Genomic DNA, 8,559 nt, shown 5'->3' with positions numbered 1-8,559 from the left:
TGTCGGAGAGGTATCTCTGGGCCCTCTCGGTAATGCACATCACATAAGCCTTGCAAGCATTGCAGCCAATGAGTTAGTTGCGAGATGATGTATTACGGAGCGAGTAAAGAGACTTGCCGGTAACGAGATTGAACTAGGTATTGGATACCAACGATCGAATCTCGGGCAAGTAACATACCGATGACAAAGGGAACAACGTATGTTGTTATGCGGTCTGACCGATAAAGATCTTCGTAGAATATGTAGGAGCCAATATGGGCATCCAGGTCCCGCTATTGGTTATTGACCGGAGATGTGTCTCAGTCATGTCTGCATTATTCTCGAACCGTAGGGTCCGCACGCTTAACGTAACAATGACAGTTATTATGATTTTATGCATTTTGATGTACCGAAGTTAGTTCGGAGTCCCGGATGTGATCACGGACATGACGAGGAGTCTCGAAATGGTCGAGACATAAAGATTGATATATTGGAAGCCTATGTTTGGATATCGGAAGTGTTCCGGGTGAAATCGGTATTTTATCGGAGTACCGGGAGGTTACCGGAACCCCCCGGGAGCTGTATGGGCCTTAATGGGCTTTAGTGGAAAGGAAAAGGGGCAGCCCAATATGGGCCGCGTGCCTCCCCCCTCCCCTAGTCCTATTAGGACAAGGAGAGGTGGCCGGCCCTCCTCTCTCTCTTTCCCCCTTAGCGAATCCTACTCTAACTAGGATTGGGGGAGGAATCCTACTCCCAGAGGGAGTAGGACTCCCTTGGCGCGCCCTCCTTGGCCGGCCGGCCCCCTCCCCTTGGCTCCTTTATATACGGAGGCAGGGGACACCCCTAGACACACAAGTTGATCATTGAGATTGTTCCTTAGCCGTGTGCGGTGCCCCCTGCCACCATATTCCACCTCGATTATATTGTAGCAGTGCTTAGGGGAAGCCCTGCGACGGTAGAACATCAAGATCGTCACCACGCCGTCATGCTGACGAAACTCCTCCCTGACGCTTTGCTGGATCGGAGCCCAGGGATCGTCATCGAGCTGTACGTGTGCTAAGAACTCGGAGGTGCCGGAGTAATGGTGCTTGGATCGGTCGGATCAGGAAGACGTACGACTACTTCCTCTACGTTGTGTCAACGCTTCCACAGTCGGTCTGCGTGGGTACGTAGACAACACTCTCCCCTCTCGTTGCTGTGCATCACCATGATCTTGCGTGTGCGTAGGAAAATTTTGAAATTACTATGTTTCCCAACAGTGGCATCCGAGCCTAGGTTTTATGGTTTGATGTTATATGCACGAGTAGAACACAAGTGAGTTGTGGGTGATATAAGTCATACTGCCTACCAGCATGTCATACTTTGGTTCGGCGGTATTGTTGGACGAGATGACCCGGACCAACATTACGCATACGCTTACGCGAGACCGGTTCCCCCGACGTGCTTTGCACATAGGTGGCTTGCGGCCGACTATCTCTCCAACTTTAGTTGAATCGAGTGTGGCTATGCCCGGTCCTTGCGAAGGTTAAAACGGAGTCTATTTGACAAACTATCGTTGTGGTTTTGATGCGTAGGTGAGATTGGTTCTTGCTTAAGCCCGTAGCAGCCACGTAAAACTTGCAACAACAAAGTAGAGGACATCTAACTTGTTTTTGCAGGGCATGTTGTGATGTGATATGGTCAAGGCATGATGATGAATTTTATTGTATGAGATGATCATGTTTTGTAACCGAGTTATCGGCAACTGGCAGGAGCCATATGGTTGTCGCTTTATTGTATGCAATGCAATCGCGATGTAATGCTTTACTTTATCACTAAGCGGTAGCGATAGTCGTGGAAGCATAAGATTGGCGAGACAACAACGATGCTACGATGGAGATCAAGGTGTCGCGCCGGTGATGATGGTGATCATGACGGTGCTCAGGAGATGGAGATCACAAGCACAAGATGATGATGGCCATATCATATCACTTATATTGATTGCATGTGATGTTTATCTTTTTATGCATCTTATCTTGCTTTGATTGACGGTAGCATTATAAAATGATCTCTCACTAAATTATCAAGAAGTGTTCTCCCTGAGTATGCACCGTTGCCAAAGTTCGTCGTGCCCAGACACCACATGATGATCGGGTGTGATAAGCTCTACGTCCATCTACAACGGGTGCAAGCCAGTTTTGCACACGCAGAATACTCAGGTTAAACTTGACGAGCCTAGCATATGCAGATATGGCCTCGGAACACAGAGACCGAAAGGTCGAGCGTGAATCATATAGTAGATATGATCAACATAACGATGTTCACCATTGAAAACTACTCCATCTCACGTGATGATCAGTTATGGTTTAGTTGATTTGGATCACGTGATCACTTAGAGGATTAGAGGGATGTCTATCTAAGTGGGAGTTCTTAAGTAATTTGATTAATTGAACTTAAACTTATCATGAACTTAGTACCTGATAGTATCTTGCTTGTTTATGTTGATTGTAGATAGATGGCCTCGTGCTGTTGTTCCGTTGAATTTTAATGCGTTCCTTGAGAAAGCAAAGTTGAAAGATGATGGTAGCAATTACACGGACTGGGTCCGTAACTTGAGGATTATCCTCATTGCTGCTCAGAAGAATTACGTCCTGGAAGCACCGCTGGGTGCCAGGCCTGCTGCTGGAGCAACACCAGATGTTATGAACGTCTGGCAGAGCAAAGCTGATGACTACTCGATAGTTCAGTGTGCCATGCTTTACGGCTTAGAATCGGGACTTCAACGATGTTTTGAACGTCATGGAGCATATGAGATGTTCCAGGAGTTGAAGTTAATATTTCAAGCAAATGCCCGGATCGAGAGATATGAAGTCTCCAATAAGTTCTATAGCTGCAAGATGGAGGAGAACAGTTCTGTCAGTGAGCATATACTCAAAATGTCTGGGTATAATAATCACTTGATTCAGATGGGAGTTAATCTTCCAGATGTTTGTGTCATTGACAGAATTCTCCAATCACTGCCACCAAGCTACAAGAGCTTCTTGATGAACTATAATATGCAAGGGATGAACAAGACTATTCCCGAGCTCTTCGCAATGCTGAAAGCTACGGAGGTAGAAATCAAGAAGGAGCATCAAGTGTTGATGGTTAACAAGACCACTAGTTTCAAGAAAAAGGGCAAAGGGAAGAAGAAGGGGAACTTCAAGAAGAACGGCAAGCTAGTTGCTGCTCAGAAGAAGAAACCCAAGTCTGGACCTAAGCCTGAAACTGAGTGCTTCTACTACAAGCAGACTGGTCACTGGAAGCGGAACTGCCCCAAGTATTTGGCGGATAAGAAGGATGGCAAGGTGAACAAAGGTATATGTGATATACATGTTATTGATGTGTACCTTACTAGAGCTCGCAGTAGCACCTGGGTATTTGATACTGGTTCTGTTGCTAATATTTGCAACTCGAAACAGGGACTACGGATTAAGCGAACACTGGCGAAGGACGAGGTGACGATGTGCGTGGGAAACGGTTCTAAAGTCAATGTGATCGCGGTCGGCACGCTACCTCTACATCTACCTTCGGGATTAATATTAGACCTAAATAATTGTTATTTGGTGCCAACGTTGAGCATGAACATTATATCTGGATCTTGTTTGATGCGAGACGGTTATTCATTTAAATCAGAGAATAATGGTTGTTCTATTTATATGAGTAATATCTTTTATGGTCATGCACCTTTGAGGAGTGGTCTATTTTTGATGAATCTCGATAGTAGTAACACACATATTCATAATGTTGAAGCCAAAAGATGAAGAGTTGATAATGACAGTGCAACTTATTTGTGGCACTGCCGTTTAGGTCATATCGGTATAAAGCGCATGAAGAAACTCCATACTGATGGACTTGTGGAACCACTTGATTATGAATCACTTGGTACTTGCGAACCGTGCCTCATGGGCAAGATGACTAAAACACCGTTCTCCGGTACTATGGAGAGAGCAACAGATTTGTTGGAGATCATACATACAGATGTATGTGGTCCGATGAATATTGAGGCTCGTGGCGGATATCATTATTTTCTCACCTTCACAGATGACTTAAGCAGATATGGGTATATCTACTTAATGAAACATAAGTCTGAAACATTTGAAAAGTTCAAAGAATTTCAGAGTGAAGTTGAAAATCATTGTAGCAAGAAAATAAAGTTTCTACGATCTGATCGTGGAGGAGAATATTTGAGTTACGAGTTTGGTGTACATTTGAAAAATTGTGGAATAGTTTCACAACTCACGCCACCCGAAACACCACAGCGCAATGGTGTTTCCGAACGTCGTAATCGTACTTTACTAGATATGGTGCGATCTATGATGTCTCTTACTGATTTACCGCTATCGTTTTGGGGTTATGCTTTAGAGACGGCCGCATTCACGTTAAATAGGGCACCATCAAAATCCGTTGAGACGACGCCTTATGAACTGTGGTTTGGCAAGAAACCAAAGTTGTCGTTTCTTAAAGTTTGGGGCTGCGATGCTTATGTGAAAAAGCTTCAACCTGATAAGCTCGAACCCAAATCAGAGAAATGTGTCTTCAAAGGATACCCAAAGGAGACTGTTGGGTACACCTTCTATCACAGATCCGAAGGCAAGACATTCGTTGCTAAGAATGGATCCTTTCTAGAGAAGGAGTTTCTCTCGAAAGAAGTGAGTGGGAGGAAAGTAGAACTTGATGAGGTAACTGTACCTGCTCCCTTATTGGAAAGTAGTACATCACATAAAACTGTTTCTGCGACACCTATACCAACTAGTGAGGAAGCTAATGATGATGATCGAAACTTCAGGACAAGATACTACTGAACCTCGTAGATTAACCAGAGCGAGATCCGCACCAGAGTGGTACGGTAATCCTGTTCTGGAAATCATGCTGCTAGATCATGATGAACCTACGAACTATGAAGAAGCGACGGTGAGCCCAGATTCCGCAAAGTGGCTTGAAGCCATGAAATCTAAGATGGGATCCATGTATGAGAACAAAGTATGGACTTTGGTTGACTTGCCCGATGATCGGCAAGCAATTGAGAATAAATGGATCTTCAAGAAGAAGACTGACGCTGATGGTAATGTTACTGTCTACAAAGCTCGACTTGTCGCAAAAGGTTTTCGACAAGTTCAAGGGGTTGACTACGATGAGACCTTCTCACCCGTAGCAATGCTTAAGTCTGTCCGAATCATGTTAGCAATTGCCGCATTTTATGATTATGAAATTTGGCAGATGGATGTCAAAACTGCATTCCTGAATGGATTTCTGGAAGAAGAGTTGTCAATCCAAAGGGAGCTAACAAAGTGTGCAAGCTCCAGCGATCCATTTATGGACTGGTGCAAGCCTCTCGGAGTTGGAATAAACGCTTTGATAGTGTGATCAAAGCATTTGGTTTTATACAGACTTTCGGTGAAGCCTGTATTTACAAGAAAGTGAGTGGGAGCTCTGTAGCATTTCTGATATTATATGTGGATGACATATTACTGATTGGAAATGATATAGAATTTCTGGATAGCATAAAGGGATACTTGAATAAGAGTTTTTCAATGAAAGACCTTGGTGAAGCTGCTTACATATTAGGCATAAAGATCTATAGAGATAGATCAAGACGTTTAATTGGACTTTCACAAAGCACATACCTTGACAAGATTTTGAAGAAGTTCAAAATGGATCAAGCAAAGAAAGGGTTCTTGCCTGTGTTACAAGGTGTGAAGTTGAGTCAGACTCAATGCCCGATCACTGCAGAAGATAGAGAGAAAATGAAAGATGTTCCCTACGCTTCAGCCATAGGCTCTATCATGTATGTGATGTTGTGTACCAGACCTGATGTGTGCCTTGCTATAAGTTTAGCAGGGAGGTACCAAAGTAATCCAGGAGTGGATCACTGGATAGCGGTCAAGAACATCCTGAAATACCTTAAAAGGACTAAGGATATGTTTCTCATATATGGAGGTGACAAAGAGCTCACCGTAAAAGGTTACGTTGATGCAAGCTTTGACACTGATCCGGACGATTCTAAATCGCAAACCGGATACATGTTTACATTAAACGGTGGAGCTGTCAGTTGGTGCAGTTCTAAACAAAGCGTCGTAGCGGGATCTACATGTGAAGCGGAGTACATAGCTGCTTCGGAAGCAGCGAATGAAGGAGTCTGGATGAAGGAGTTCATATCCGATCTAGGTGTCATACCTAGTGTATCGGGTCCAATGAAAATCTTTTGTGACAATACTGGTGCAATTGCCTTGGCAAAGGAATCCAGATTTCACAAGAGGACCAAGCACATCAAGAGACGCTTCAATTCCATCCAGGATCTAGTCCAGGTGGGAGACATAGAGATTTGCAAGATACATACGGATCTGAATGTTGCAGACCCGTTGACTAAGCCTCTTCCACGAGCAAAACATGATCAGCACCAAGGCTCCATGGGTGTTAGAATCATTACTTTGTAATCTAGATTATTGACTCTAGTGCAAGTGGGAGACTGAAGGAAATATTCCCTAGAGGCAATAATAAAGTTATTATTTATTTCCTTATATCATGATAAATGTTTATTATTCATGCTAGAATTGTATTAACCGGAAACATAATACATGTGTGAATACATAGTCAAACTTAGTGTCACTAGTATGCCTCTACTTGACTAGCTCGTTAATCAAAGATTGTTATGTTTCCTAACCATGAACAAGGTGTTGTTATTTGATTAACGAGGTCACATCATTAGTTGAATGATCTGATTGACATGACCCATTTCATTAGCTTAGCACCTGATCGTTTAGTATGTTGCTATTGCTTTCTTCATGACTTATACATGTTCCTATGACTATGAGATTATGCAACTCCCGTTTACCGGAGGAACACTTTGTGTGCTACCAAACGTCACAACGTAACTGGGTGATTATAAAGGAGCTCTACAGGTGTCTCCAAAGGTAGATGTTGGGTTGGCGTATTTCGAGATTAGGATTTGTCACTCCGATTGTCGGAGAGGTATCTCTGGGCCCTCTCAGTAATGCACATCACATAAGCCTTGCAAGCATTGCAGCCAATGAGTTAGTTGCGAGATGATGTATTACGGAACGAGTAAAGAGACTTGCCGGTAACGAGATTAAACTAGGTATTGGATACCGACGATCGAATCTCGGGCAAGTAACATACCATGACAAAGGGAACAACGTATGTTGTTATGCGGTCTGACCGATAAAGATCTTCGTAGAATATGTAGGAGCCAATATGGGCATCCAGGTCCCGCTATTGGTTATTGACCGGAGATGTGTCTCAGTCATGTCTGCATTATTCTCGAACCGTAGGGTCCGCACGCTTAACGTAACAATGACAGTTATTATGAGTTTATGCATTTTGATGTACCGAAGTTAGTTCGGAGTCCCGTATGTGATCACGGACATGACGAGGAGTCTCGAAATGGTCGAGACATAAAGATTGATATATTGGAAGCCTATGTTTGGATATCAGAAGTGTTCCGGGTGAAATCGGTATTTTACCGGAGTACCGGGAGGTTACCGGAACCCCCCGGGAGCTGTATGGGCCTTAATGGGCTTTAGTGGAAAGGAAAAGGGGCAGCCCAAGATGGGCCGCATGCTTCCCCCCTCCCCTAGTCCTATTAGGACAAGGAGAGGTGGCCGGCCCCCCTCTCTCTCTTTCCCCCTTGGCGCGCCCTCCTTGGCCGGCCGGCCCCCTCCCCTTGGCTCCTTTATATACGGAGGCAGGGGACACCCCTAGACACACAAGTTGATCATTGAGATTGTTCCTTAGCCGTGTGCGGTGCCCCCTGCCACCATATTCCACCTCGATTATATTGTAGCAGTGCTTAGGCGAAGCCCTGCGACGGTAGAACATCAAGATCGTCACCACGCCGTCGTGCTGACGGAACTCCTCCCCGACTCTTTGCTGGATCGGAGCCCGGGGATCGTCATCGAGCTGTACGTGTGCTAAGAACTCAGAGGTGCCGGAGTAACGGTGCTTGGATCGGTCGGATCGAGAAGACGTACGACTACTTCCTCTACGTTGTGTCAACGCTTCCGCAGTCGGTCTGCGTGGATACGTAGACAACACTCTCCCCTCTCATTGCTGTGCATCACCATGATCTTGCGTGTGCGTAGGAAAATTTTGAAATTACTACGTTTCCCAACAGGACATGTATCCGGTCCTGGCGATGCGCCACACTTCGGCGCCTCCCACTTCAAAAATTGACCCTCCTTGATTACAAGGGACGAGCCAGAACAGTCTTCTCCATAAATCAAAGTGGGCCTCACAGCTCAGGAATAGCTCGCGTAGAGCAACGTAACCCGCAATATGAAGGATAGAGGCGGGAGTGAGACTGTGCAGTTAGAGGCCATAATACTCTAGCAGTCCTCGGAGGAAGGGATGGATTGGAAATCCGACACCTCTTAATAAGAAGGGGACGAAGCACACTCGTTCTCCCGCGGACGGATTGGGGAAATCCTCCGCCTGTGTTTTGCCGTTGAAGGAGGCAAATCCTGCTCGAACAGGGACCAAGTCCGCGGGGGGAAGAAAGCCCTGTGTTTTCAGCTTCTCCAGTTGACTATGGGGTACGGAACA

Source organism: Triticum aestivum, chromosome 6A (genome assembly GCF_018294505.1).
Source record: "Triticum aestivum cultivar Chinese Spring chromosome 6A, IWGSC CS RefSeq v2.1, whole genome shotgun sequence".
Classification (NCBI taxonomy): Eukaryota; Viridiplantae; Streptophyta; class Magnoliopsida; order Poales; family Poaceae; genus Triticum; species Triticum aestivum.
Note: the sequence above shows the minus strand (reverse complement) of the source record.